Genomic DNA, 27,927 nt, shown 5'->3' with positions numbered 1-27,927 from the left:
ACGCTAGCGCCTAAATCACATAAAGCTTTATCGAGGCTAAAGGTGCCTATTTGACAAGAGATAGAGAAACTACCTGGGTCAGCTAATTTATGTGGAGCAGTATGAATTAAGTAAGAACTAGACTCAGCAGTTAATGCAGCAGTTTCCGCTTTTTAGTCAAAAGTTGCTTCATAAATTTCATATAAGCAGGAACTTGATTTACCAACTCAAGAAAAGGTATTTGAACATTTAAACTATGAATAACAGATTTAAATTTCACGAAAGATACCTCATCCTTCATCAGCACCAGTCTTTCTGGATAAGGGGCAGTGAGAAGTAATTTAGTACGCTCCTCTAATTCCCTCATACCAGCATCTGGAAACTTGGACTGAAAATCGACCATCTTCTCTTTGTTGTAGCTAGAACCCTCTTCAGTCCGTCGAAGGAACGAACCATTGACAGTAGTGGGGTCATGCTTGGGCACTAGAACTGACCCATCAGTATTCGGGTCTTGCCTCAATATTTTCGGAGTTGTGGAACCCCAAAACAAATGGTCTCTCAAGTCATCGGGCATTGGAGGACGGAACTGTGCACTTTCAGCAACTTCCTCGGTCGATCGACTAGGTCGGTCAGTTAATCGACTTAGGTCTTCAGGTACAGTAGCACTGGAAGGTCGGGGACTGGTCGATCGACCATAATGATCAGTCGATCGAATGGTCCTGCTACTGTTTACAGGCGCCCTTTCTTCCTTCTTTTCAGACCCACCTTTCGCCACATTGGGCCCGACAATAGTAGACCCGCTCCTCAGTGTTATGGCATTCAAAGTCTCTTTTCGCTCAGTCTCGTCTTTCGATTTCTGGAGCCGCTCAGGAAATGAAAGCTTTATCGACAACTTTGCTTGTTCTTCTACTTCCTTCTTTGAAACATCCTTTGAAGTAAGGACCTTGTCCTTATCAACACCTGGAAATAACTTCATGGCTCTTGAAATGAACGACCCGTCAAGAATTCGGGTCGAAATATCAACAATATCAGCAGTAGGCGAGGTCGATCGACCAGAATGGTTGGTCGATCGCCTTTCAAATGCTGAAATTCTACTCCTAACGCTATTCTTTTATTCTGACAGTTCATTCTCTTCTCTTCCCGATTCTCCTTTTTAATTTCCGGGCTTACCCTTTTCATAGCAGGCCCTTCAGGGGTTGACCCACTACGAACGCGCATAGCATGCACGGTCTCCACGTGTTGAGGAGGAGAAAGGTCGGCCATTCGGGACTGAAAAGATTTAAACCATGCTGTATGTTCTTCACGATGTTTGGCAGTTTTGGTCGCAAGCTCTTATATCATAGCTTTAAGACCCGCCATCTCGTTAGAGGGAAGAGGGATTTGCGGAGGTGGTGCAAAAGAATAAGAAGGCTCTTGAAAGCCTTGTTGATAGTACGGATGTGGCGGCGTATAATGACCTTGTCTATATTGCCACTAAGTATAGACTTGGTCCATATCTGCTCGGCACATAGCAGAATCATGCCCCTAAGCACCACATCTCCCATAGAATTCCACCTGCTGCTCCCAAGAACGGAACATGGTGAATCCTCCTGAAGTACTACTAATAGGACCTGTAGGACCTATCAAAACAACACTAAACAAGAAGATAAGAACTGCCTCAAGGTACTCAGTCTTCCCTTGAGGCTAAAGACAGACCAAAATAAAAACAACTAAAACTAGCGCTACCTCCCCGGCAACGGCGCCAAAATTTGATGCCTGTCGTTGTATGCACCAAAAATAATAATTATAAAACCAAACTACAACTAGCAAGTGGTAGTAAGGGTCGAACCACAGGGAGGTAGGGAATTTCAGTTCTAGATTTCAGTCTAAAAGTAACAAATAAGGGGGGTGTTTTGGGTTTATCTAAAGCTAATATGCAATATAATAAAACTAAAGCAAATAAATAAGCAATTAAAGAAAATGGATAATTAAATATTAAAAGGGATGCTAAGATGGTCGGTTCACTATAGCTATGACGGCGCATGTCCTGGGTGAGTCTGAAATAAAGTCGTGTAGATGGGTAAATAACAAGTCATCTCGGTCCAAGTTAACCCATAGCTCCTTTCGGCCTATGCTACTAGCCCCTAAGTCTCACTAATGCTAGCTCTCGCCCTGAAAAGTGATTCTTAAAGCCTAAATTACCTATCTTACGATCTTAGCAATTTAGTCGTTCTAATTCATTAATTATTTCCCTCCCCTATCTCTCGATCTTAATGGGTTGGTCAATACTAAGCATCTAACAAGTCTCCTCTCGGTCTCGTTGTCAAATAATGCACTTAATAAATTAAAAACGGTGCTAATCATACACGCGTCAGTCGATCGACCAATGCCCTAATTCAGGTCGCCTAGTTCTACGCCATCTACGCTATAGGTCCCCTACATCTTAGCACGAAGGGTTTAGCTACATATATTAATGAAGATAACAACAACTAATTCGATAAATACAATGAACGAATGCATAATTGAAATTGAATGATTAAAAGCAATAATAAACTAAAGGTTTCGGGATTATTCTAACAATTCTAACTACTGAACGAATAACTAAAACAAACTGGAATTATGAAGGAGGAATACCGTAACAAGGCAGGAACAAAGAGAATCCGAAAGCGAAATAATGATTTTTATTGAGAGTAAAAATTAAAGTAATTGAATGTAGACCGTATGCTAAATTCTAAACTAATGTCTCTGTTCGAAGAACCCTCCTAATCTCATAGCAGTCGAGTTATATAGGAATAACACAACTTCTTATTTTCTAAAACCTAATTGCGTTGGGCTTCTAACTTCTCGTTTAATTTGCGTCGGATTCGAAGCTTGGTCGATCGACCACTGAGTATAGTCGATCGACCAAGGTACCTGGCACAATAGCTTCTGGAATTCGCGCTCCGATCGATCGACCATGTAGGTCAGTCGATCGACCAAGGGTGTTGTACAGTAATGCATTCTGACGAATTCTGCAGCGCGCAACGATCTTAAAAGAACTTCCATTTCTTCGTTACTTGGTCAAATCTGGTGTTCTACGCGGCGTTGGAAATCTAAGAGGATAAGATTTCACCTTCAATTAGAATCACTCGATTATCAGCTGTAGAACTCGAGATATTGCAATCTGAAGCAGGCTGCAATATCGTGAAGTGCTTCTTTGCTTGTTAAACTCGTACGCACCCATGCTTTTGCTATCTTTAGGCCTTGAAACGCGCACCAAGCTCATTTCTCGAGTCTCTACTCCATGTAAAATCCTATGCTAAACACTTTGGGACGGATTTGGCTCATTATCTACTCAGTTCCGCAATAATCTGCAATATTACATAAAAAGCCGGAAGTCGACGAAAAGGGACAAATAGTAGAATAAACTACTAATAATAGACATAAAATGCGTGGAAATAAAGATGTAAAACATCATATTATAGACACGCATCAGCCTTATCTAGGTGTGTGTCAATCGTCATATTCTTCATTATGTACCTGATAAATCGTTTATTTAGTACAAATTGATTTCGTAACTATCATAATTGAACAATGAAATCAATGAAATCAATTTTGTATATCATATTCTGCATTTATTTCAGCGAATTCGTTAATCTGCTTGTGCTATTGCTCCAATTTTTCGTTAATGTGCTTGTGCTTATCCCAAATCCCCTTACTCTGCTTGTGCTTATCTGTTTAATTGTTGATTTTGCTGAATTTATCAATCTTTGTTACTGCAAGCTCTTTCGTGTAAGACAGTTTTATAGTTAGATTATCATGAGACCAACCCTTATAATGGGAAATTTATGATCATTTGCCATAAAATTGGTGAATTATGGCAAATGATACACGACAACAATAGTTTTTAGATTCTTCAATAAAGTTTAGGTCCTATTCTTCAACCATTAGTTTGCAAATATGTAGGGATCAAAGGCCTAATAACCCAGGTTTGGCTGGTTCTATACCTCTTTCGTGTCAATACTGAAATGCGCCTGTCGAACCAGGCTTAGCTAAATTAAAGAATTACCAGTAATGTGAAAACAGATGGACAAGAAACAAATAACAATGAGAAGGAATAACATACAGGGAAGTTTATACAGAAAAATAGAAGGTTCTCCGATGAGATGAGAAGCTACCTCCCCTGTCATGGATACCAGGCTCAGTAACCCCATATTTAGAGCATCATAGATCATTGATAAAAGAATGCTAAAATACCTAAAGTCCGTTGATGGATCTTTCCCCTGCCATCCCATTTCCATTCACTGATTTGATATCAAACCAAAATGTTCTTTACGAAGTACCATTTAGCAGAAAATCATGAGGACCCATTTCCATGTTGTTTGATGTATTCAATTCATTCAAAGTACTGTACGGAGTACTAGTAAGACACTGCAAGACTCCTAATTCCTGATGGCTTTTTTATGGGATATTGGGCGGCATATCTGATGTGGGGACCAAGTAGTCAGAGAGAGAAGCGTTTTGTGCTTCTACTGGATGTTGTTGACTGCTCTGAAAAGCTCTCTTCAACGCATTAGATGTGCTGCAAGTAATAAGCGGACTAGAAATACTTTGTTCTTCTACTGGATGTTGTTGACTGCTCTGAAAAGCTCTCTTCAACGCATTCAATTCATTTGTATATTTGTTATGACTCACTGAAGCAACAGGTTGACCACAACTCGTGAAAGGTGATGGTGATGTTTGAGGATTAGGAAGAACATATCCAGGCAACTGTGAAGTCAAAGATCTTGTATTTGATTGACGAAAAACTGGGTTCCTAATGAATTGAGAAGAAGACCCTTGTAAGTTAGCGGAAGTGTTATCAACCTTAACTGCTGAATTGTTACTGTCTTGCCAAATCAAAGGACCTCGATTAGACACCCCAGAGCTAACTGTGAGTCCATTCCTCTTAAGTATAGGAAGAGACGCAGTCGTTCTAGGAGCCAATTGTGCGACTCTATTTCCATGCGTATCACTGTTCCGAACCCTCAAAAGTTGCTGAGAAACCAAATGTCGCTGATACCATCCCTAGCCACAGCTACATATGGTCTCTGGGTTCTACCTTGGCTGACTGTGTTTGGAACACCAAAGGGCAAGGGCCCAGAACAGGCAGAAGCTACTCTCGGATTTACAGGTCTTACAGAGGGTTGTAAATATTGACTGTCAATACTGAAATGCGCCTGTCGAACCACGCTTAACTAAATTAAATAAATTAATAGACACATTAAACAGTATACTGATTACAAGTGACTGAGCGAGAATTGCCAGATTGAGACAGTAAGTACATAACATTATAACAGAACTCATCAATTGTGCATATAAAATTATACATTTGTACAAACCAAACTGAGCATTATCCTTCCTGATATCATTAGTGCTTCCTAAAGTGCCGTTGTGAAAGGTATGGATATAGTGGCCAATATTCTAATGTGTCAGGACCTGATCAAGTGATTTAAAAGGAAAGCTTGTTCTCCTAGACTCATGATGAAAATTGATCTACAGAAGTCTTATGACTGTAGAACGGTCCTTTGTTCAAGAGATGCTAATTGCTTTACGGTTCCAAGGCTAGCCTAGAAAGAACTCTATGATATACATTAAGAATTAATTTCTGCACAATAATTAGGTTGCAAAAAAGGGATAGAAAAATCCTGATCATGTCAGTCCTGATCATGTAAATTCTGGAGGCAATTCCAGAACTTAATTTAGAAGATAGACAATTTTGAGGTGTATGGGCACATGAGTTTATCGCTTTCTAAAATAACAACCATAATTATCGCTTCCTTTATTTTTTTTCTAATCAATTATTTTTTCTTTTATGTGGACACTTTGTTATACTTGAATTTAGCTCAGGTTAATCTTCCATCAAATCTTTTTTGACACTCTTTTATTAGCATTGTGTCACATCATCGTATTCAAATGAAAAAAAAGTGAAATACAGAATTTATGTGATCGAGTGTAAGAATAATTGGGTGTTGATTAAGGTTTTGATCGAGTGTAAGAATAATTGGGTGTTGATTAAGGTGGTGAAGATTTTTGCAAAGTTGGCACCTTTAGAGCCTAGGTTGGCTAAGATGTGGATCCTAACATTAAGCTTGCATATTTGAAACTTATTATGGCTATGGTTTCTGAGGATAATTTAGCAAAAATTATCAAGGTTTTGGTTAATTATGCTCTTAAGTCTGACCTAGAGTTCTGTTATGAGATCCTTAGGTCAATACTAACCACTTGTTCGAATAATTATTATGAAATTGTTTTTGACTTTGATTGGTATGTGCTGCTATTAACATTCCCACACTGTCAAACTGGTATGAGGGTGAAGGATGCTAGACCCGAGCTTGTCAGTGTTGGTCAAACTGGGTTTCTGGTGAATATATCGAGTTTTCAAAGAACCCACTTGAATTGATGGAGGCGTTGCTTCAACCACGTACCGATCTACTGCCACCATCAATTAGAGCTGTTTACATTTACTCTGCCTTTAAGGTTTTGGTCTTTTGTCTTCAGTCTTATCTCGGGCAGCAAGACGAGGTTAAAAATGCATCGGGTCAAGAATTGGTTAGTAAGTAAGATGTTGGACCTTGCCGAATCAGCTTTAGAACCGTTGTTGTGGGACATTAATGTTGAAGTACAAGAGAGGGTGAGGAACGTTCTTGGGATTGTACAATTAGTGAAGGAAGGCCCTCTTGTTTGTGTTCAACATGAAGATAATTCTAAAAAGAAAGAACCTGAATGCTCCAAAATCATTAAACTGATTTATGATACGTTTGCTGATTTATGCACAATTTAGCAATTATCAATTTTTTTTGGTAGGTATTTAACTGAACTAGTAGTGAGTATTCAATGTACAACCTCATATGGATTCTTGTGCCCCACATCATTGTCCAAGTTCGCTAGTTTTGAAAATGAAGATGATCGGCCGGACTATATTGTTAAGACTATGACATGTACGGGTTGTGAAAGGGATCGAAAGCTTGTTTTTGCTCCATATTTTGAAGGGTATGTATCTTTTTTTTCATACGAGCTACTATTAATTATATTATTCCGGTTTGATGCTACTTATTAGTGCGATGCTGATTGTTAATTTTATAAATTGTAGTAATCATTGGATGTTGGCTGCCATTAATCCAAAGGATAGTGTAGTATATTGGTGTGATCCGGCTGGAACTCGAGAGCCTCGTGAATTTTTGAAAGATACAATTAATATGTAAGTTCAGCATGGATACGATTTAAGAAATTGTAATTATCTCGTAGATTTACATTTATTTTCATAAAATAAATATAATTAAGCTAATATATATTTAACGCGGGGCAATTACGAAGATAAACTCTATGGATCCTGAGAAATGTCAGCAAAAAGAGCTTGAATGGAAAATAATAAAGGTACCTCTTGAACTTATAATATTGTTATCTCCTGAATTATATAGTCTATGTTTCATTGTTATGGATTTGTTGTTTATAAGTTGTAGAATGTAGTTGACATGATTTCTATTTTAGTGTCCTACGCAGCCCTTTGGAAGTGTATTATGTGGATATTATGTCTGCCGATATATGTTGGAAATCATCAGAGGACGATATATTAATATTATTCCAAGTGTACGTCCTTTAATTTGTTTCTTTGGTTTCAATAATTATTTCGTCCTTTTATATAAATTACACGTGTTGATATGTAAATAATTAGAATTGTGTTTTTTGGTTGGATGTAGTTCATGTTTAAAGCCCCAAAGATATATTCAGTTCAGCAAATTGACGAGGTGCGGGACATTTGAGCAACATATGCATTGCAGTTTAAGGCGCAAGTATTTGATGGCAACGTTTAAAGTATGCTAACACTTCGATGTTATCTAGGTAGCTTAAAAGTGTGGTGTGTGTATGGAAAAACTCTTGTTAGTGCTTGTGTTACACTTATTGTCGATAGTTCGTATTTTAGAGGTTCAAACTTATTCAGTTCTGTTGGATTTAGAGAATAAATGTAAGATTTGTTGGATTTTCTGAAGTGTAGGAGGAAATATTTAAGCTATACGGCTATTGTCGTATAGCGTATGAATGAAACAATTTTTATTTCAAATTTTTAGTTGTAAATGACCATGGATTTGATTTTATAACTTGGCGCCAAAAAAAGCGGTCGTATTCATAAATTGGCGCAAAAAATTGGGCGGTTTCCATTCAAAAATTGGCGTTAAATTAATTTTAAAAAAAAATATGTAAAGACGGTTCTTTGACAAAGCGTCATGAAGTTGGCACCAAATTTATTCGCGCCCATGACTTTAAAACAAGACGGTTGAGACTCAGGACCGTCCTCCATAAAAATGCAAAAGAAGACGGTTCCAGCCACCAACCGTCCTCTTCTGAAAACCCAAACAGGACGGTTTGACTTTTTGTCAACCGTCATCGTAGGCAACGAGGACGGGTGAATTAAGGATGGTTGTTTTAAGGTTTTAGGACGGTTTTCAACCATCCTCTTTGTCTGTTTTTGTAGTAGTGGTGATTAACAATAATTAAACAAGTGTAAAGAGAATTATACATATGAAGATGATTCCAAATAATAAAGCAAAGAATAAAAGAAGAGAACTTGATTGATTGATGAAGAGTTGTCAATTCTCCAATAATAACCCAATAATCTTCAATTACCCAATAATAATAAACTTGAATTACTCAATAATAAACTTGAACAATAATTAAGGAAAGATTAATGTGTAATTTTGTGGAAAGATTAAAGGATAATCTATTCTAATCTACTCCTAATCTAATCTAAGGAAAGTTGGTTCTAAGAGGGCTTCCTACTATGGGAACTTATTTTCTTGATTATTACAAATGGAGTATATATAGTAGTACATCATTAGGTTAAGCAAGGGTAGATTAGCAAATAGCATTGCTAAGTGTTGATTAGGGAAATGCTCCTCTCGAAGGAGATGGGCATATCACGTTGCTAGTCCCGCCACAATATGCTCGGATCGTCTTAAAGCACGGTTGGTTCTGCCAAGGGATCCGTGCGTCTCTGGGAGAAGAAGCTCGGATCACGGGTCTTGGGGACGCTCGTATCGAGCACGGGACGCTCGGATCTGAGATAGTGTTCTTCTTCATTCTTATCTGTCAAACAATCCGAGCGTCTTGGAGGGGAGAGGCTCGTCTTGAGTCTGGGGACGAGCGGATTGGCGGACAGCTTGTCTATTTGAGCTTGGATTGTAAAACGGACGTCATTTCCTCATTCGGACTCCTATTGGAGCGATTCAAAAGCCTAGACCACTTGATTTTTCGACGCCTTTTCATCTAGTATACTTTCAAAACCAAAGGAGCAACTTTTGGTTTGGGTTCCGAGCAATTTCTTCTTGCAATGGCTTCCTTCTCATCATCCTTGCTTTTAAGCCTACGATCATTCTATATACTCTTCATTCCTACATCCTTGGTCATCATTCTTGCCTCCTCTTCATACTAGTCCATCCAATATCGTCAAAAAGCTTCTAAATATGCATGGGAGATGGAAATTCCGCCTCATTTATCTCCTTTCCTACAAAATATATGAAATGCACTAGGAAAGCAAAATAGGAGGGAATTGACGGATAAAATGGCCAAGAAATGCTATGGTAATATGAAAAATAGGTTCAATTAGGGGACTAAATGTGTACAATTAAGAGTCACATCACTTGGACAGGGTGAAAGTTAAAGTATAACCCCCAGGTCAATCGAAGATTACAACCTGGAGACCGAAGCGACGTCGAGTCGGCTCGAAAGAATTCGGGCCAAGGACCTGCCATCAAAAAGGGCGACAACAAGGCGACTAGGAGATATGAGTCAAGGGCTTGTCATCGAGAACAGTTTAGAGTCTGTCAACTGTCCGTGTGGGTCATTTAAAGTCCATTAGACGATGTACAAAGGTTCGCCAGCCATAAGAAGGAGTCATACCTGAGGCATCTTCGGGATATGTCCTTGAATTGTTTCTTGTTTGTGGGCAAAGGCTCGCCATCCATGTTGCGTATATGATGGGGCTCGCCAGCCGCGTTGAAGGTGCGTTTTGAGGCTCACCAGCCATGTTGAGGGTGCATTTTGAGGCTCGCCAGCCATGTTGGAAGGTGCGTTTTGAGGCTCGCCAGCCATTTTGAATGTGCGTTTTGAGGCTCGCCAGCCATGTCGAAGGTGCGCTTTGAGGCTCGCCAGCCATGTTGAAGGTGCATTTTGAGGCTCGCCAGCTATGTTAAAGGTGCGTTTTGACACTCGCTAGCCATGTTGAAGATGCGTTTTGAGGCTCGGCAGCCATGCTGAAGGTTTGAATGAACGACTGTGGGAAATAGCCATGTTGGATGGGCTTATTTTGACTGGTTGTTGAGTTAGTGGGCTCCGTGGGGAGGTCTCCGATATCTTGCTGGGGAATTTCGGTGTTTATATTGGATGTTTGTGGCGCCGGAAAGAGATAGGCTTAAGTTTGGATTCTGTGGATGGCGGTGATTTCGAATCTCGAAGAGTGGTAGCGGTTTTTACTGCCGTTGTTCGAAATTTGTAGGGATGGCAGATGTGAATTCCGCCACTTGATGTTTGTTTGGGAGATAACGGTTTTAATTCCGTCTTCTTGTGATTTGAAATTTATCAGGAGTAGTGAATTTGAATTTCACTATCCTGTTCGAAGGAGTGACGGTTTTTAATGTCGTTATTTGAAATTGTGTAAATAACAAATCGGATTTTTGCTATTTTTCTTTGGTGAAGGGGTGACGGTTTTTAATCCCGCTGCTTGAAGTTGTGGAAATATAACGAATTTTGAATTACGCTATTCTATTTGTTCGTTATTGTGTTTGTTTTTGAAGATGATGACCGTTTTCAATTCCGTCATTGAAATTTGTGAAAATAACGAGTTTGAATTTCACCATTTTGTTTTTTTTTTGTTTTGAAAATGACGGTTTTTAATTCCGTCGTTTGAAATTTGTGAAAATAGCGAGTTTGAATTTCACGATTTTGCTTTTCGTGATTTGAAAGTGACGGTTTTTAATTCCGTCGTTTTGAAAATTGTGACCTGTTGTGGGAGTTGGGACAAAGCCCAACATTCCGCTGAATAAGCAGGGAACACCTCAAAGAGGCGCGAGCCATTCTGCGATGCAAGGGGCATCCCCTTTTTTCTGTAAAAAGACGCGAGAAGGCTTTGCTCTTCATTTCACTTCGTCTTCCTCGACACATATCGCGCCCAAAAACCCAAAAAATCGCCATTTTCGACTTTGTACTTTGTTTGCTTTCGTGCCATTGTTCTTATGTCATCTCAAGGTATGTAAATCCTCTTGAATTCATTTGAATTTGTTTGCCTTTTTGTTAATTAAATTAGGGCGAAACCCCAACCCCCTGAAAATCGATTTGGACGTTTTTTCTTGGCCCATTTTCGAGTGAAGTTGATGATTTTATTAGGTTAGAAACCTGTTTAGGAGTATAGGGGTGCTTTTAGTTTGCATTTTGGTCCCCATTCCTGCTCTCTAGGAGCAAAAAAAACGTGAATGAGACGAAAGTTCGTCTTATTTCACAATTTTGTGTTTGTTTGCTTGAGTTGGGTGCCCCACTAGGTTGCGTTGTAGTCGGGGAAGACCGTCTTTGCCATATTAGACCTTCGTTGGTCGTTGTGGGCAAAATTTAAATTTTTGCCTTTGTGAGACTATCTTATGCTGACGAAATAAGCGTCTGTTTTGGCTCAAACTAAGCCGGTTTGTCGTGAAATGGACCTTAACGGTAGTGTTAGGCCCAGTTTAGCCTGGTCTGACCATAACCTGGCCTGACTCAGCAAGGCTGATTGATCAAGACAGGAACCGGACAAATCTGACTACTATTTATTTCTTTGAAGAATATTATGGCAAGAAGACTACTAAATCCTGGAAAGGAAGCCCGATAGTCAAGATATTATAGCTTGGCGGAGTACTAAATACGGCTGGATTAAGCGGATAAACAGGAAATGCGATTGTATAAGCAGATAACCATGCCCTATTCTCAAGGAAGACCAAGTCCAAACCTAAAACTATTTAATCCATGAATCTGGACGGAAAGAGGAGAAAAGGCTAAGGATTGGTTGAGTTGAGAACGGGTCAAGCGAACTAATAGGAAGCATGCCCTATTATTCCGGCAACAACTCCTATCTTTGGGGAGAACGTTATACATTTATAACGTTATTCATTGTAACGTTGGAAGGGCAAAGAGAGTACTATAAATAGGAGAATTTAACAATTGTAAAGGAGATTGATTGTGAGCTAATTTTATCTATACTTTATCTTTTTACTCTTGAGCATTCAGATATTCATACAACATTGTACCCGGTCTATCAAAATAATATAAACGTTATTCTTTATACTTACTTCTTTCTTCATCATTCATTTACACCATTCCAATCTTATAGAACTAGATACCCTGATCACTATATAACTAAGCCGGATCCCTTCAGGAAAATCCTGCTAAAACAATTGGCGCCCACCGTGGGGCATCTAGTTCTTCAACCAATAAAATTCTCCTTATTATCTTTCAATTAATATTCACACACAAAAATGGTGGAACTCACATTTGAACAACAATTAGCTACTGCTCTCGGCCAAAATCAAGGAATTGGAAACAATCCAAGAGAAAGCGGCTCAGCCGGGCAGTAAATCAATAGGTGAAGGAATCGAGTCTAGCTTTGAAGAAGAAATTGGAAAATCGGGCTTCGGGCTCCAAGACCGATTCGAACCGGGAACCCCATTCTCATCCATTATCAAAAACATAGACTTCTCTAATTTTGGAACCCCGGAGAAGGATACATTATCCAGCACTCCAACCATTCCCAATGATGAGATAAACAAACTGAAGCAAAGCAATAATGATGGCTATGCTTCAGAAATCCAAAAACTCCACAACAAAATAGAAAATATACCCGGAGTACGGACCACTCGTGGGTCAAGTAGAAATTGATGACTTTGCGGATTCACCCTTTGCAGATGAAATTGCAAAGATTGATCTACCCAAGAAATTTATTGTCCCATCCATGAGAACTTATGATGGAACTTCGATTCACAAAATCATGTTGCCATATTCAAACAAAAAATGTTGGTTGCCTCAATACCCAGTGAACTCAGGCAAGTCTGCATGTGCAAAGGCTTTGGCACAACCCCGATGGGCAAAGACATTACAATGGTTCATCAATCTCCCAAATGGAGGTATCAAGAATTTTGCAGAATTGATCAATGCCTTCAATCAACAATTCGCAAGTAGCAGAGATATGGCCAAAAGACCAAGCAACCTGCTCAGGATAAAGCAACTTCCTGAAGAATCTCTCAAGGAATTCCTGGCCAGATTTGTCAAAGAAAAGGTGGCCATTCCGGATGTGATGAAGAAACAAGCAAGAGAAGCATTCGGGCAAGGAGTCTTGCTTGACAGTGACATCTATGCAGATCTAACCAAGAAAGCATGCCCAACCTTTGCCACTGTTCAATCCATCGCCTTAGAGCATGTCAGATTAGAAGAAGACCTCAACTTCAGGACGAACTCATCCGGAGGAAAGCAGGGCTATGGACATACTAACAGAAAAGCTCCTACCGAAAGGAGGCAATCCCAGATCAGCACCCTATTCCGGCCCGAACGATCCAAGTCAATATGGCACAAGAACATAAAGGTAACCTCTCTAGCCTCCCAACTATCCCTGAATATAACTTCTCTATTAATACTGCAGGATTAATCAAACGCATGGAAAACCTGGGAGATACGGTCGGATGGCCAAAGAAATCCGACAACCCCAGGAAAGATCCAACAAGATGGTGTGACTTCCATCAGGACATCGGACACACCACAGAAGAATGCATTCAGCTCAGGAAACAAGTGGCATATCTTCTAAAGAAAGGCTACTTGAAAGATATAATCCAGCAGCCAAAGAATAAAGATGAAGGACAAAATAAGAGAGACCCAGGAAGCAGCAGAGATCCTCCTCCTCCTCCTCCCATCTATGAAGTCAAATTCATAAATGGAGGATCGAAATCGTGGTCCGACCAGCTCTGCAGCCCAAGAGAATATCCAGGGAATCCAGACTCCAACCTCCTTCCAGGCCCGAGTCATTGCCTGCTATTACCTTTGATGACTCGGATCCGCAAGGAATATCGGTCTACACCATGACAAGCCTGGTAATCACAATGCAAATCGGCACCAAAGTATCAAGAATCCCGATAGATGGAGGAAGCTCAATCAACCTGGTGATGCTTGATGTCCTTAAAGCTATGAAGATAGACGAAAGCAAGATCATAAAGAAATCCAGCGTCCTGGTTGGATTCAGTGGAGAAACAAAAAACACCCTAGGAGAAATCAGCTTGCCTACCTATGTGGAGGGCGTGGCTTCATACGAGAGATTTGGAGTAATGGATTGCTTATCCTCATATAATGTAATCCTGGGCAGACCATGGATCCACAATGTCAAAGCAATCCCATCAACATACCATCAATGCGTGAAAATTCCAACAGAATGGGGGATAACCACCATCAGAGGAGAACAAAGGATGCTCGGGAATGTTATACTCGAGGCTTTGAAACCCTCAAAGTCGTAAGTCCCTTGCATAGCAATTAAAGTCACTGTCAGGGAAGAATACATAGCACAAACACAGATGGAAACAGGAGAAGTCATATTAGACCCTGCAATTCCCGACAGAAAGTACTTGTAGGGTCGATGCACCGACACAATCGGACCAAATCTGGTCACTTTCTTAAAACTAAAATGTCTTGTTTTGCTTGGTCACATTTTGATATGACTGGTATAGATGCTGATGTTATTACTCATAAGTTGAACATTGACAAATCCTTTAAGCCTGTACAGCAAAAGAGAAGAAAATTTGCTGCAGAGAGGCATGAAATCATCAACCAAGAAGTTGACAAGCTCTTGGACATGGGAATGATCAGGGAAGTAATGTACCCCGACTGGCTTGCAAACGTGGTAGTCGTCCAAAAGAAAAATGGCAAATGGAGAGTCTGTGTAGATTACACCGACTTAAACAAAGCCTGCCCAAAAGATCCATTTCCCTTGCCACACATCGATGCAATGGTAGATGCCACCGCAGCCACGAAATGTTGACATTCATGGATGCCTCCACGGATTCAACCGATAAAAATGCACCCAAAGCAGACCAGGAAAGCACGACTTTCATCACCGAAAGAGGTATATATTGTTATACTTTGCTATGCCCTTTGGATTAAAAATGCAGGTGCAACCTACCAAAGGCTAGTCAACATGATGTTCAAAGATCAGATAGGAGACACCATGGAAGTCTACATAGATGACATGGTAGTCAAATAAAAAAAGGCAGAAGACCACGTCAAAGACCTGGAAGTAGCCTTTCAAATACTGGAAAAATTCAATATGAAACTCAACCCACAAAAATGCCACTTGAGTCTCAAGCAGCAAATTCCTGGGCTACATGGTGACAAGAGGAAAAGAGGAAGCCAGCCCCGAGAGCAGATCAAAGCTATCCTGGAGCTAGAACCACCAAAAACAGTCAAAGACATACAAAAAGCCGATGGAAGAATAGCGGCCCAACAGATTCATTTCAAGATCATCGAAAGATGCAAATCATTCTATAACCGCTAAGGAAGAACAAGGACTTTCAATGGACCCCGATCATCAGCCGCCTTTGAAGACCGAAAATATATCTATCCTCTCCCCCTTGCTGGCAAAACCAGTCAAAGATGAACCCCGACAAAGATATTGCACCATCGATAAACTTTGTCGGTGCGGTCCACCGGTCAAAGAAGCGGACGGACAACAAGACCGTCTATTATGTAAGTAAAAGTCTGCTGGATGCAGAGATCAGGTATGGCCTACTAGAAAAATATGTTTTAGCTTTAATAATGAGTTGCACAAAATTAAGACCATATTTTGAAAGTCACCCTATAATAGTCAGAACAAATCTTCCTATTAAGTCCGTACTTAGGAGACCAGAATTGTCCGGACGAATGTGCAAATGGTCAGTCCAGCTAAGCACATACAATATAACGTTTGAACCAAGGACAGCAATTAAGTCACAAGCACTAGCAGATTTTGTGGCTGATTTTAGTCCGACCCTAGAACCTGACCTAATAAAAGAAGTAAATAAACTGACCAGCGACCAAACAGACCTAGAATGGACCCTATTTGTCGATGGAGCAGCCAACACAAGGGGCACAGGCCTAGGTGTAGTACTAAAATCACCACAGGGGGATAAGATAGTACAGGCTATAAGCTGTGCATTTGAGGCCACCAACAATGAGGCAGAATATGAAGCCACGATAAGCCGGATTAAAGGTATGTATTGATCTTGGTGTGCAAAATTTAAAGGTACGCACTGATTCCCTTCTAGTCTCCAACCAGGTAAATGGCACATATCCGCAAAAGACCCCAAAATGATGCTTTATCTAGATGTTGTTCAAATGCTAAAATCAAAGTTTAAAAACTTTAATATTGACCAAATTTCCAGGACTTAAATACCTGGCCGATGCCTTAGCCGGCCTAGGGTCCAACTTTAGTCCCCTTGATTTTGACAAAATACCCATTGTGCATTTATTAGAACCCGCAATAAACAAACAAGATGAAAGTTTCCCAATCTACATTGCTAATTCTTGGACGAAACCTTACTATGATTGGCTACAACAGGGAATCCTACCCTTAAATAAGCAAGATGCCGAGAACACCGAAAATAAAAGTCGCTTCGTATACTATTATTGACAACGTGCTTTTTTAGAAATCGCAGGCCGGACCTTACCTCGGATGCCCGGAACCACAGGAAGCTGAACAGATATTATCGAAATCCATGAAGGATACTGTGGAAATCACAAAGGTGGAAGAAGCCTGGCAAGCAAAGTACTCAGAACAGGATATTATTGGCCCACCTTAAGAGCCGATTGCCTGGATTTTAGCTCTAAATGCAAAGCCACAGCCGATTCACGGACCGTACATCCATCAGCCATCCGAGGAACTACATTCCATATCCGCACCTGGCCATTTATGAAGTGGGGCATGGATATAGTAGGAAAACTACCTCAAGCACCGGACGAGAAAGTTTTCATGCTAGCAATGACTCGACTACTTCTCCAAGTGGATAGAAGTTTGAATCATACAGCAAGTCAAGGAGAAAGATGTCATAGCATTCATCAAACATAATATCATATGTAGATATGGCATCCCCTCCGAAATAGTATGCGACAATGGCACACAATTTGTGGGAAAAAGAACAAGAAAGCCTTCTCGTGCCCAATGGAACATCAACTGTAACATCCACGCCAGGATATCCAAAAGCCAACGGTCAGGCGAGTAATCCAAAGTAATAAAGTGGTGATCACCTGCATAAAGAAAAAGCTGGAAAGAAGAAAAGGTAGATGGGTTGAAGAGCTCCCCCTGGTCCTTTGGGCCGATGAGAACCACGCCTAAAACATCCACCGGCCAAACCCCTACTCCTTGGTCTATGGATGTGAAGCGATACCGGCTGAGGTGGACATTCCATCAGCCAGATGTAGCCTGAACACAACAACAAACAACATACCTCTAATGGAGGATAGCCTGGACTTAACGGAGGAGCTAAGAGATGCAGCAAGCATCGATTAGCAAAGATACCCGACAAAGAGTTGCAAGAAGCTACAACAAGATGTCAAAGCCGGGTGTTCGGGGTAGGAGACCTCGTTCTCGGAAAGTATTCCAAAACACAAAAGAGAAGAATGCTGGCAAATTGGCCCCAAACCGGGAAGGCCCCTATCTCGATTGATTCAATAGTCGGCCGGGGAGCTTATAGACTACAAACCCCGGACGGAGAAATGATCCCAAGAGCTTGGAATATTACACACTTAAAACTATTTCACATATAGAATATATTTGCACAATCCAGGTATAACTTTTTACTTTAAACACTTCTTGCCTGAAAACTACATGTATAATACTTGCAATTATATGAATAAATGCCGTATATGATTTCTTCAAATTATGTGCCCAAGTACTTACCTATACTCTCATATCTACTTAGTGAAATCTTCAACACTTGTTTTACATATTGCATCTTAGTTAAAAACAAATCTTAAAGATTGGGGGCCACCCCCACCAAATATCCAACTGATATCCAAAATTCAGTTGCAAAACAGGCCTTTAAATATTGAGCTCAACATAACATACAAACCTGGAAAATCTATTCCTAGACTGTATGACATAAATGGGTCATAAGCCCTCCGCATGTGCAAGGGACATAAGCCCTCCGACAAGCAACAACCCCACCCATAACACATTAAATCGGCCTGATCCATCGAATAACTGGCCTGATCCAAATCGAAAAAATTGGCCTGATCCGATCGTATAAGCGGCCGGATCCAAGACACGTCCAACATCACAAAAGTACTTTGTCAAAACACAAAAAGAAGCAAAACAAAGACCAAATATTTATTCACCCAAAATAATTGGCCCTACCTAATAACCATCCATTCCAGGGACATCCCCCCTGGATGAGCCAAAAAAGTTTCTGATATACTCTAAATATTCATTCCAGGGACATTCCCCCTGGATAGACCAAAACCCAAAAGAAAAAACTAAGCTATTTTTGAGCCAGTAACCGACTCACAACCATCCACCATCTCCTGATCACCAGACTTTGCCTTGGAAGGAGGAGAATCCACTTCTTCTTCTTGACCCATGTTGGCCAAGTCAGGATACTGAGCATCCAAAGCTGTCTCATCTCGGTCCGGATTCCAATCACCGGTCGATTCTCGGGTCCCTCATAGCATCAACCCGACCTTTCCCGAAGAAGTACCGAGCCGCATCGCCCAACCTCGCCTCCACTAACTCCTTTTCAAAGACAAGCTCCTCATTCTTTTTCAACCGATCCCGCATTGCCCGCTTCTCACCTCCAACTCCAGCCTGACAGCCTTCTCAGCATTTTTCGCAGCCACCTCACAAACTATAGCAGCCCTGGTTGACTCCTTAGCTGTTGCCAACTGAGATTGGAGCACTACTTCATTACCCCTGGATGTGTGCAGGTCACGGTTTAGCCTATCCAGCTTTTCTTCCAAATTGGTAATCTTGGCCTGGGCGTCCCTAAGCTGACAAGCAGTAGCCAGCCCAGCATCCAACCCCTGCGTACATACAAAATCAATTAGGCAAATACAAGGTAAAACAAAAAGCACATAAACAATTAAAAAATATCCCTCTACAACTAACCTCTCTAGCCACGGGAAGCGAGTTCAAGCAGACCCTTGTTACAAGAGAAGTCGAATAGAAACCACCCCGGTAGACGAATCAAGGGTACTAGCAGACAATAGTTGGTCGCTCATCTTTGCGTAAAACTCATCTATCCGAGCCCGGCATCATCCATGTCATCAATCCTAGCAGGCACTTGCCTTATACTCCCGAGTGGTCGAGCCGGGATAGGTCTGTTTCCCTCCTTCCTCCTCTTCCGAATATCATCCTCCCTCTTTCTTTTTGAGCCTGGACGACCTCTCGGTGACACTATCCTGGGCAGATCTTGAGGAGGCTGGACATCAGAAATCAGGATATCCAAAGTCTTGTCACTCCCACTAGTTTCTGGCTCTTGGATCGCTCGGCAATCCTAGCCACCCCAGCCTTCAAATCCTTTGCGGAAAAGCTGGCCAGCCTAGCAGAAGACCTAAACACTGGATATATAAAAAAAAATATATATACGTAAATATCAAACCAAAAAGCAACAGGAAGACAACAGCCAACATAAAAGCAAGCGTAAGACGTACAGAAAGAGCAAAGAGAACTAGGCTTGCCTTTGGGTACTTTAACCCCGATCGGCTTGGTCTTCATATACCGGGCAACAATTCCCCGCCCAAGCAAGTGGCCAGGCCCTCTCTTCCTCGGGAATGGCAAGGAAAGCATCTATCCTTGCAATAGCCTCTTCATCTAGAGGATCGTGATTCCAATCAGGAGCTACAAACATTACAAAAACAAAATATACAGGTAAGACTTATGTACCTCACTCTCATTCAATATAACTACAAAATAAAAGTACAGGAAACCTACCACTCTCCAAAGGAGGATATCTCAGGTAATCAAAGCCCGATCCCCAGTCTCATCCGGATAAACGGGAAAGTCTTTGCCCAACTCTTGTCGTCTTAATCCAGGTTAGTAATTAATGGAGTCATCTTTGACTTAATTCTCAAATTAAAACGACCCAAGGAAGGATTTTTAAAATGATATACCGCTTTGCCTTAATATCATTGAGAGTAATCACAAGATTGTGTTTAGCGCATAAATTTTCTATGGAATGAACAAGTTTCCAAACCATCGGCATAATCTGAAAAGGTGACACTTCCATAGCACGGATGGTGTCAATCATTAAGGGAGTAAAAGGTAACTTACACCGCTTTGAATGCCCATTCGAAAAATAGAACCAACCAGGTGATACCCAGTTAGCCCTAATGGACAAGACTCAGGAATCCATACCTCGGTCGATTCAGAATTATTTTCTTCTCCTTAGTATCTTGTCATAATTTGTTTTCAACAAGTTCTCTTCAGAAAGTAAGGATCCAAAGATTGAAGGGCGGTGAAAACAGAATCCCGGTACTTAAAAGCAACAACAGCGAGCAGAGAGGATCAATCTCCATCACTTCTTCTTCCCGGACGTTTACGAGTTCAGCTCAACAGCAGCAGCACTTTCTCGGGATGCGGGACGTTTTTGGCTCCCATATCTTTAAATGTTTGATTTATTATTGAAATAGTCGAGAAAATACAAAATAGCGAGTAAGGGGTTACCGAGAAGAAGGGAAGAATTTGAGAAGAATTTGAAGAATTTCGGAAGAATATGCAAAGCAAAGAAAGAGGAGGAAATTTGATGAAAAATAACCTTGCCCTAAATACCGTATTTATAGGAGATGAATAACGGCATGAAAAACCTAGGGATTGCAAAACTCTCAAGATGACATCACCTAGCCGTTATAGTGTTCAACGGTAACTAGGAGTCTAAGAGTCATTGATTAAGTGTAAGTCTCTTAAATATTTAACTAAGTAAATTTGACATCTCACCTGGCCGGATCCAAAGACGGGTAAAATGTCAAGGGGCAATTGTTAGGCCCAGTTTAGCCTGGTCCGACCATAACTCGGCCTCGACTCAAAGAAGGCCGATTGATCAAGACAGAACCGGACAAATCGACTACTATTTAGTCAAGAATATTATGGCAAGAAGACTACTAAATCCTGGAAAGGAAGCCTGATAGTCAGTATATTATAGCTTGGCGGAGTACTAAATACACCTGGATTAAGCGGATAAACAGAAATGCGATTGTATAAGCCGGATAACCATGCCCTATTCTCAAGGAAGACCAAGTCCAAACCTAAAACTATTTAATCCATGAATCTGGACGGAAAGAGGAGAAAAGGCTAAGGATTGGTTGAGTTGAGAACGGGTCAAGCGAACTAATAGGAAGCATGCCCTATTATTCCGGCAACAACTCCTATCTTTGGGGAGAACGTTATACATTTATAACGTTATTCATTGTAACGTTGGAAGGGCAGTAGAGTACTATAAATAGGAGAATTTAACAATTGTAAAGGAGATTGATTGTGAGCTAATTTTATCTATACTTTATCTTTTTACTCTTGAGCATTCAGATATTCATACAACATTGTACCCGGTCTATCAAAATAATATAAACGTTATTCTTTATACTTACTTCTTTCTTCATCATTCATTTACACCATTCCAATCTTATAGAACTAGATACCCTGATCACTATATAACTAAGCCGGATCCCTTCAGGAAAATCCTGCTAAAACAGGTAGTTTTGGTCACTTTGAGATATGATTAAATCATGTTGTTTTGTTGTGGTCGTAATTTGAAATTTTGACCTATTAGTGACGGATTTGGCGTAAAATTGCCTTTTTTGAGCTGTGAGAAATACCCAGTTGTGTCGGGAATTTTTTTTTCTTATTTTGCAGATCTTGTGTGGGCCTTGAGGTGTTTGGGTGATTTTTGTAATTTGTCGTTGTTTTGACTCGTCTTTTGCTTGAAAAGAAGGGAGAGTCGGTTTTTTTTGTGCGATTTTTGTGAAGTGTTTTGCTGGATGGGTTTGGGCGTGTTTTCCCTTGTTTTTGTTTTGCATTTGCAGGTGATTTTGTTTTTGGATTTTGTCCATTTTGTGCTGTCGTAATGCCGAAATTTCGGCTGACGTTTTTGGTTTGTCCTGATTTCAGGTGAGTGTTCTAGGGCTTCTGGGCCCATTGGGTCCATGGCCGAGGCCTTAGAGGAGGAGGATGATCCAGCAGGAGTAGAGACGTCTGTTATCTTGTCCTTGTCGAGTTGTGTTTCTCCCTGGTGGCCTTTGTCCAGCCTTTGATCGTGTGTCGATCATTGGCTGTTGTCTGCAGAAATTTGTACGTCTGATGGTTGGGGGTTAACACCAGTGCATCGTTCTACGCTACCATTTTCAATCGTCGCTGAATTCTGATGATTATGGGTCAACATCGGGGTGGCACCCTATGTCGTGGCTTCTTCTTATCGATGAACTCCGATGATTGGGGGTTAATGTCAGGGCGATGCACTGTGTCATAATTTTTTACTATCATGTCGTCTGAAGTGTGCCAGGCATGTTTTCCTTTTTGTGTTTCGGAGTAGGAAAGAGCGATTACCGTCATGGTAACCACCTCTGCTTCCGCTGTTGCTCCTTTCTTTTCCATGTTGCTCCCTTTCTTTTCTGATTAGAAGGATAGGGAGTGCTTAGTTCGGTAGGTGGCGGATAGCCTCCAGTTCGTTGTTTTAGGCCAGTGTCTGTATGATAAATACTTGTACCGGATCCTGTTTGTATTGTTAGTCGTTTGTATCAAACATGTGTTAATGTATTTTACGTGAGGCGGTTTGTATATATGTGTTTTTGGTTTGTAGTTTATTTGTGTTGGGCTTATTTCTGTTGTGTTTCATTGAAGCACGGTCAGCGGCTGATTCCCCATTTGCTTCGGCTTTTGTTCCTGCATCATTAGTGTAGAAAATAGGCAACAGGTAGCGCATATGCATACACGTAAACACGCAAAAGTTTTTGATGAAAACAAAAATAACCACAATGACTCGAAGTTAAAATTGAAATCAAAAAGAAATTTTGAAAATTCCGCGACATGTCGTCACGTTTAGATTTTTCAAATGAAATCGTTTTGAAATTTTGAGGAATTAATTCGTGTTTGAATTAAATTGCATCGAGTTTTGCTGAAAAATTGATTTGCGACTAAAACTCAAACCTTCATGGATGAATTTTAAAAGCGATTTTGCGAGTGTGTTTGATTTGATTTTTGTGATATCAAAACTCGGATTTGCAAGAGTTTGAATTTTGTGAAAAATTGACTTCGTGTTATCAATTTTGAATTTTATGGAAAAAGCGAAAAAAACGAAAAATTTTCGAAATTTTCGACTGACATGGAAACGATCCGTCGCGGATCGGGACGAATAGCCCTTCCCCCCTTCAAAAATGAAAACAAAATCCGTATGTTTAAAGCTGCATCATGGAAACCGTGCCGGATTTCTTGAAACGCGAAAAAAAGGAAATGTGTGTTTGAGAAAACACAAAAATTTCCGAATAGGCCGGAAGAGGCGCGAGCCTTGAGGCGAGAAATTCTAGGTGTCAGGAAGAAACACAACTTGATAGGGACAAAGCAAGGTGCGTATCCTGAGAACCAGCCCAAAGAGGCGCGAGTCCCTGGGCGATGCAAGTGAGCTTCCCCTTTTTCGGAAAAAAGCGCTGATTGTTTTCTATAAATAGGGACGTTTGTGCTTCATTGTTTCATCATCCGAAACACGAAAAACATCTCTACGAAAACCTTTCGTCTTCTTCCAAAAAATAATTCATGGGTACTTCGAAAATAGGTTGCGACATTGGTGTCAGGATTTGTCGCATCCCGAGAAGTATCAACTCGTTGTAATGGGAGTTGGTCAATTGTTGGTGCTTCGTCAAATTAAGGAGAAATCCTCATTCCTTGAAGCATGCTCTCGGTTTTGGGATTCGAAACATCATGTTTTCGTTTTCCTGAAAGTTGAAATTTGTCCTCTTGCCGAAGAGGTGGGCGCCATTGGAGGGTGACCGGGTTGTACTCCGGTGCTTCTGCCGAATCGGTTGTGTTACAAAGAGAAGTTTCGTTCAATGTTGGGCTTGTCAACGAGCCAAGTGAACTTTCTCCTTGCTCCCCATGGTGTTGACATGTTGGCTCTCATCAACATCTTCTCAAATCGGTTGGATGTTAATGTCTCGGAGGTGGCTAGGAGAAGGGCTTTTTCCTTTTGCCTAGTGCATGCTTACCTCCTTGTCGATGCCTTAAAGAAGGAAGGATCAAGATGGTATGGTAGCATGACCCTTGTACATGTGGTTAAGCAAATGGAGCACGGGTAGGATTCTTCGTGGTTGGTGCTTGGCGAGATCATCCAAGCTTTGGATAAAAAGGGCTCTTGTGGAGAAGCTCCTTCGTTTGCATCACCAAGGATCCTTCAAGTGTGGCTCCTAGAGAGGCTAAAGTATGTAGAGCCTCCGGTCGATTCTTCTTCTTACTCCTTCCGTCAACTTACTATGAGGAAGAAGTTGTATTCGAATAGCTTTGCGTCCACTGAGGCCTATTGGACCTCGAGATTGGTGGAGGAGGGTGGTGCTCATACCCGTTGGGTGGTGCTGTGGTGGCACTTGAGGTCTTTCACAGGATTGCTGGATTCGGCCGCTAGTCCTTGTTCTTTCATGGCAAGGGGCTTGAAGGTTGTTTCCTTCATTTATCCCGAAAGGCTCATGAGGCAAATGGGCCGCCAACAAAAGGTGCCCGCTCAAGATACTCTCGTCCAAGAGAGATTTTTTTGAAAACCCGAGCATGTGGAGATTTTAGAGAGATGCTGGGCCACTCGGCCGACTTGGGAGGTACCAAACCCCGTTTCCACGACATGGGTGACTCCCGCTTCTGTCAAGTGGTCAAGAGCTCAAACCTTGGAAGAAAGGTCCAAGTTTCGTAAAGACGAATTTGTCGACTTGAAGTATAAAGAAGTTGGCAAGGTCACCCGTGCCTTATTTGACGACTTTGCTGATGATGTTAGCCCGGATGTAGTGAGGCCACCGAAGCGGAGGAGCTCAGGTCCCAAAGAGATGGTGGGCCATGTATGGGCTCGGCTAGGACCGAGTATGGGGTCTTGTAAAAGACCGGATGCCGTCGCCGTTGTAGATCCGTCGAGGATCTGTTCCGAAGAGGAAGTCCATGCTAGGCGGGCTAACAAGAAGAACAGGGGGAAGATGTACCCCGAGGGAAACGGTAGAATGGAAGAATGAAGACCTCCATTACCTGTTTTACAATTATGTTATAATAGTGTTTATATGTTTTTATTATGATTTACTAGCTATGTATTGTGTATTTTTGTGCTAGTTTTACTATGTGAGATGTCTTAGTTGACACTCTAGCTTGGCAAGTTGTGGACTTGCTGAGCTTTACTTTTTGTCTAGTTTGTAATCCTTCTCATTATTAATTAAATAAGAGGATTGCTTGTGTTGAAAGAAGTTGTGAACGCTTGTTGTTTCTTCCATCCATTTCGTAAAGGCAATTCAGTTTGAATCATCCTAAACGTTGCACCTGTGAAAAAGTGATTTTTGTGGGAAGGGAGAAAGGCTTCTTTTTTGCCATAACTTAGACTCGATAAAACATGCAATTTCAAATCAGAACGCATTGAGGAATTGACTTGAAAGAGATATTATGGTCACTAGTTGTGAAACTAGGGAAAGGTTTATGGTTGCTAATGTTCAAGGGTAGTATTTCTTGAGTTGGTCTAGGTTGGTCGGGTTTGTGAAATCCTCCCCGCCTAGGTCACTCAGTCTCACTGTGCCCCTGAAAGTATTATCTTGACCAGATATGGCCTGGCCCAATTGGGTTTGAATTTCCCCTTCGGATCGACGGGTAATCGTGCTCGAACCGACTTGAAGACCAAGTCGCCTTTCTTGATGTTTCTAGGTTTGACCTTTTTTTCGAATGCCCGTTGTATACGTCGTTGGTATAGCTGGACGTTGTGCAAGCCGTTGAGTTACCGTTCGTCTAGATGCGTGAGTTATTCGAACCTTCGATGGGTCCATTCCGCCTCAGGGACTTGACTTTCCATTAGGATGTGTAGATATGGGACTTCCAACTCTACTGGTTGAACCGCCTCCAAAACGTATGCTAGGTAGAAGGGTGTGGCTTCTGTTGGAGTTCGAATGGAGGTTCGGTATCCCCAAAGTGCGAATGAGAGTTTGCTCAACCAATCGCGGCAAATTGTATTGCATCTACTTGATGATGGTGACAAGAGTTTTGTTTGTTGCCTCTACCGCTCCGTTGGTTTGGGGATGATAGGGGGATGATCGATGCCATTTGATTTTGTACTTGTCCAGCAAGGCTTGTGTTTTTGCCCGGAAGTGGGAGCCTTGGTCGCTGATGATTTCATGGGGTACCCCATATCTGCAGATGATGTTGTCCTGAATGAACTTGGCCACTTGTTTGGCGGTCAAGACTGCATAGGACTGCGCTTCCACCTATTTGGTGAAGTAATCGATTGCGACGAGGACAAAGCAAAGTCCTTTGGTTCCTATCAGGTTGACTTTTTCGATGATGTCGATGCCCCAGGTCGAGAAAGGCCACGGTGATGTCATAGTGTATAAGAGGGATGGTGGTATGTGTTGTATGTTTGCAAAGATTTGGCAATTGTGGCAATGTTTGATGTAGTTTCTGCAATCGGCTTCCATTGTGGTTCAATAGTAGCCTAACCGCATGATTTTTCGGGCTAGCATCATTGCGCTCATGTGAGGGCCTCATTCTCCGTCGTGGACCTTTCCCATGACTTTTTTGGCTTTGTGGTGATCAATGCAGAGGAGGAGAATCCCTTGGGGTGTTCTTTTGTATAGTTGTTCTTGGTTTATCATGAACTGTGATACAAGTAAACGGATGGCTCTTTGTCCTCTTGTAGCAGAGTTGGGAGGGAATTCTATTTTGGTTTTGTATTTGAGGATAGCTTGGTACCAAGGTTCGACATGGTTTTCCTCGTCGTTGTTGATGGCACAGTTGTTAGCTGGCTCGCTCCTTCTTTCGACACATAGGGGCATTGATGTCATGTCATCGGGTATGTTGAGGAGCGCGGCAAGTTTTGCTAGGGCATCAGCAAATTGATTTTCCACCCGTGGTAAGTGGAACTAGTCGACTTGGTCGAAAAATTCGGCTTCTTGATTGATTTTTGCTTGGTAGGGTGCTAAGTTGTCGCTTCGGATTTTCCATGATCCGCACACCTGATTGATGATGAGTGAGGAATCACCGTGGACCCTCAACATTTTGATGCCAAGTGTTATGGCTGCTTGTCGGCCGATGAGGCATGCTTCATATTCGGCGGCATTGTTGGTGATGGCGAAGTCTAGCTTGACTGAGATCGGAACATGTTCCCGTTCTAGTGATATTAGAAGGATTCCTACCACGAAGCCTCTTAGGTTTGATGCACCATCGAAGTATAAATCCCATGCGTCGGTATCGGCACAAAGGATGTCTTCGTCAGGAAGTGACCATGTGTCGGTCGTTGGATCCTCGTTGACGGGATTTTCTGCTAGGAAATCGGCGACTACCCTTCCCTTGATAACCTTGAGGGGTACGAATTTGAGGTCAAATTCGGATAGCATGAGTTTCCATCTAGACAACCTTCTGTTTAGTACGGGTTTTTCGAAGATGTATTTGACCGGGTCCATCTTGGAGTAGATGTGAACCGTGTAGCTGAGTATGTAATGTCGTAGCTTCTTCGTTGACCAAACCAGGGTAAGGCATGTCTTTTCCAGCTGGGTGTACATTGTTTCGTATTCGATGAACTTTTTACTGATGTAGTAGATGGCCCGTTCTTCGCCGTCGACTGTTTGTGCTAGCATTTCTCTCATGGCTATGTCGGGGACAGTTAGGTATAGGGATAAGGGAATTCCCTGCTGAGGTGGCATGAGGACAGGAGGCTTGGATAGAATTTCCTTTATCTTGTCGAAGGCCTTTTGACAATCGTCATCCCAATCGGTGTG

At 41.5% G+C, this 27,927-nt stretch overlaps 1 long non-coding RNA gene across 1 annotated transcript; it reads left to right on the top strand.

Annotated features, from left to right (window-relative positions):
* The first annotated feature begins 7,280 nt into the window (after positions 1-7,280).
* Positions 7,281-8,009, top strand: LOC141634204 (uncharacterized). The gene is made up of 3 exons (XR_012538959.1): positions 7,281-7,353; positions 7,468-7,566; positions 7,677-8,009. It is a non-coding gene; the product is annotated as an uncharacterized LOC141634204 (long non-coding RNA).
* The last annotated feature ends 19,918 nt before the right edge of the window (positions 8,010-27,927 follow it).

Source organism: Silene latifolia, chromosome Y, assembly GCF_048544455.1.
Source record: "Silene latifolia isolate original U9 population chromosome Y, ASM4854445v1, whole genome shotgun sequence".
Lineage (NCBI taxonomy): Eukaryota > Viridiplantae > Streptophyta > Magnoliopsida > Caryophyllales > Caryophyllaceae > Silene > Silene latifolia.
This window is presented reverse-complemented; position numbering and strand designations above follow the sequence as displayed.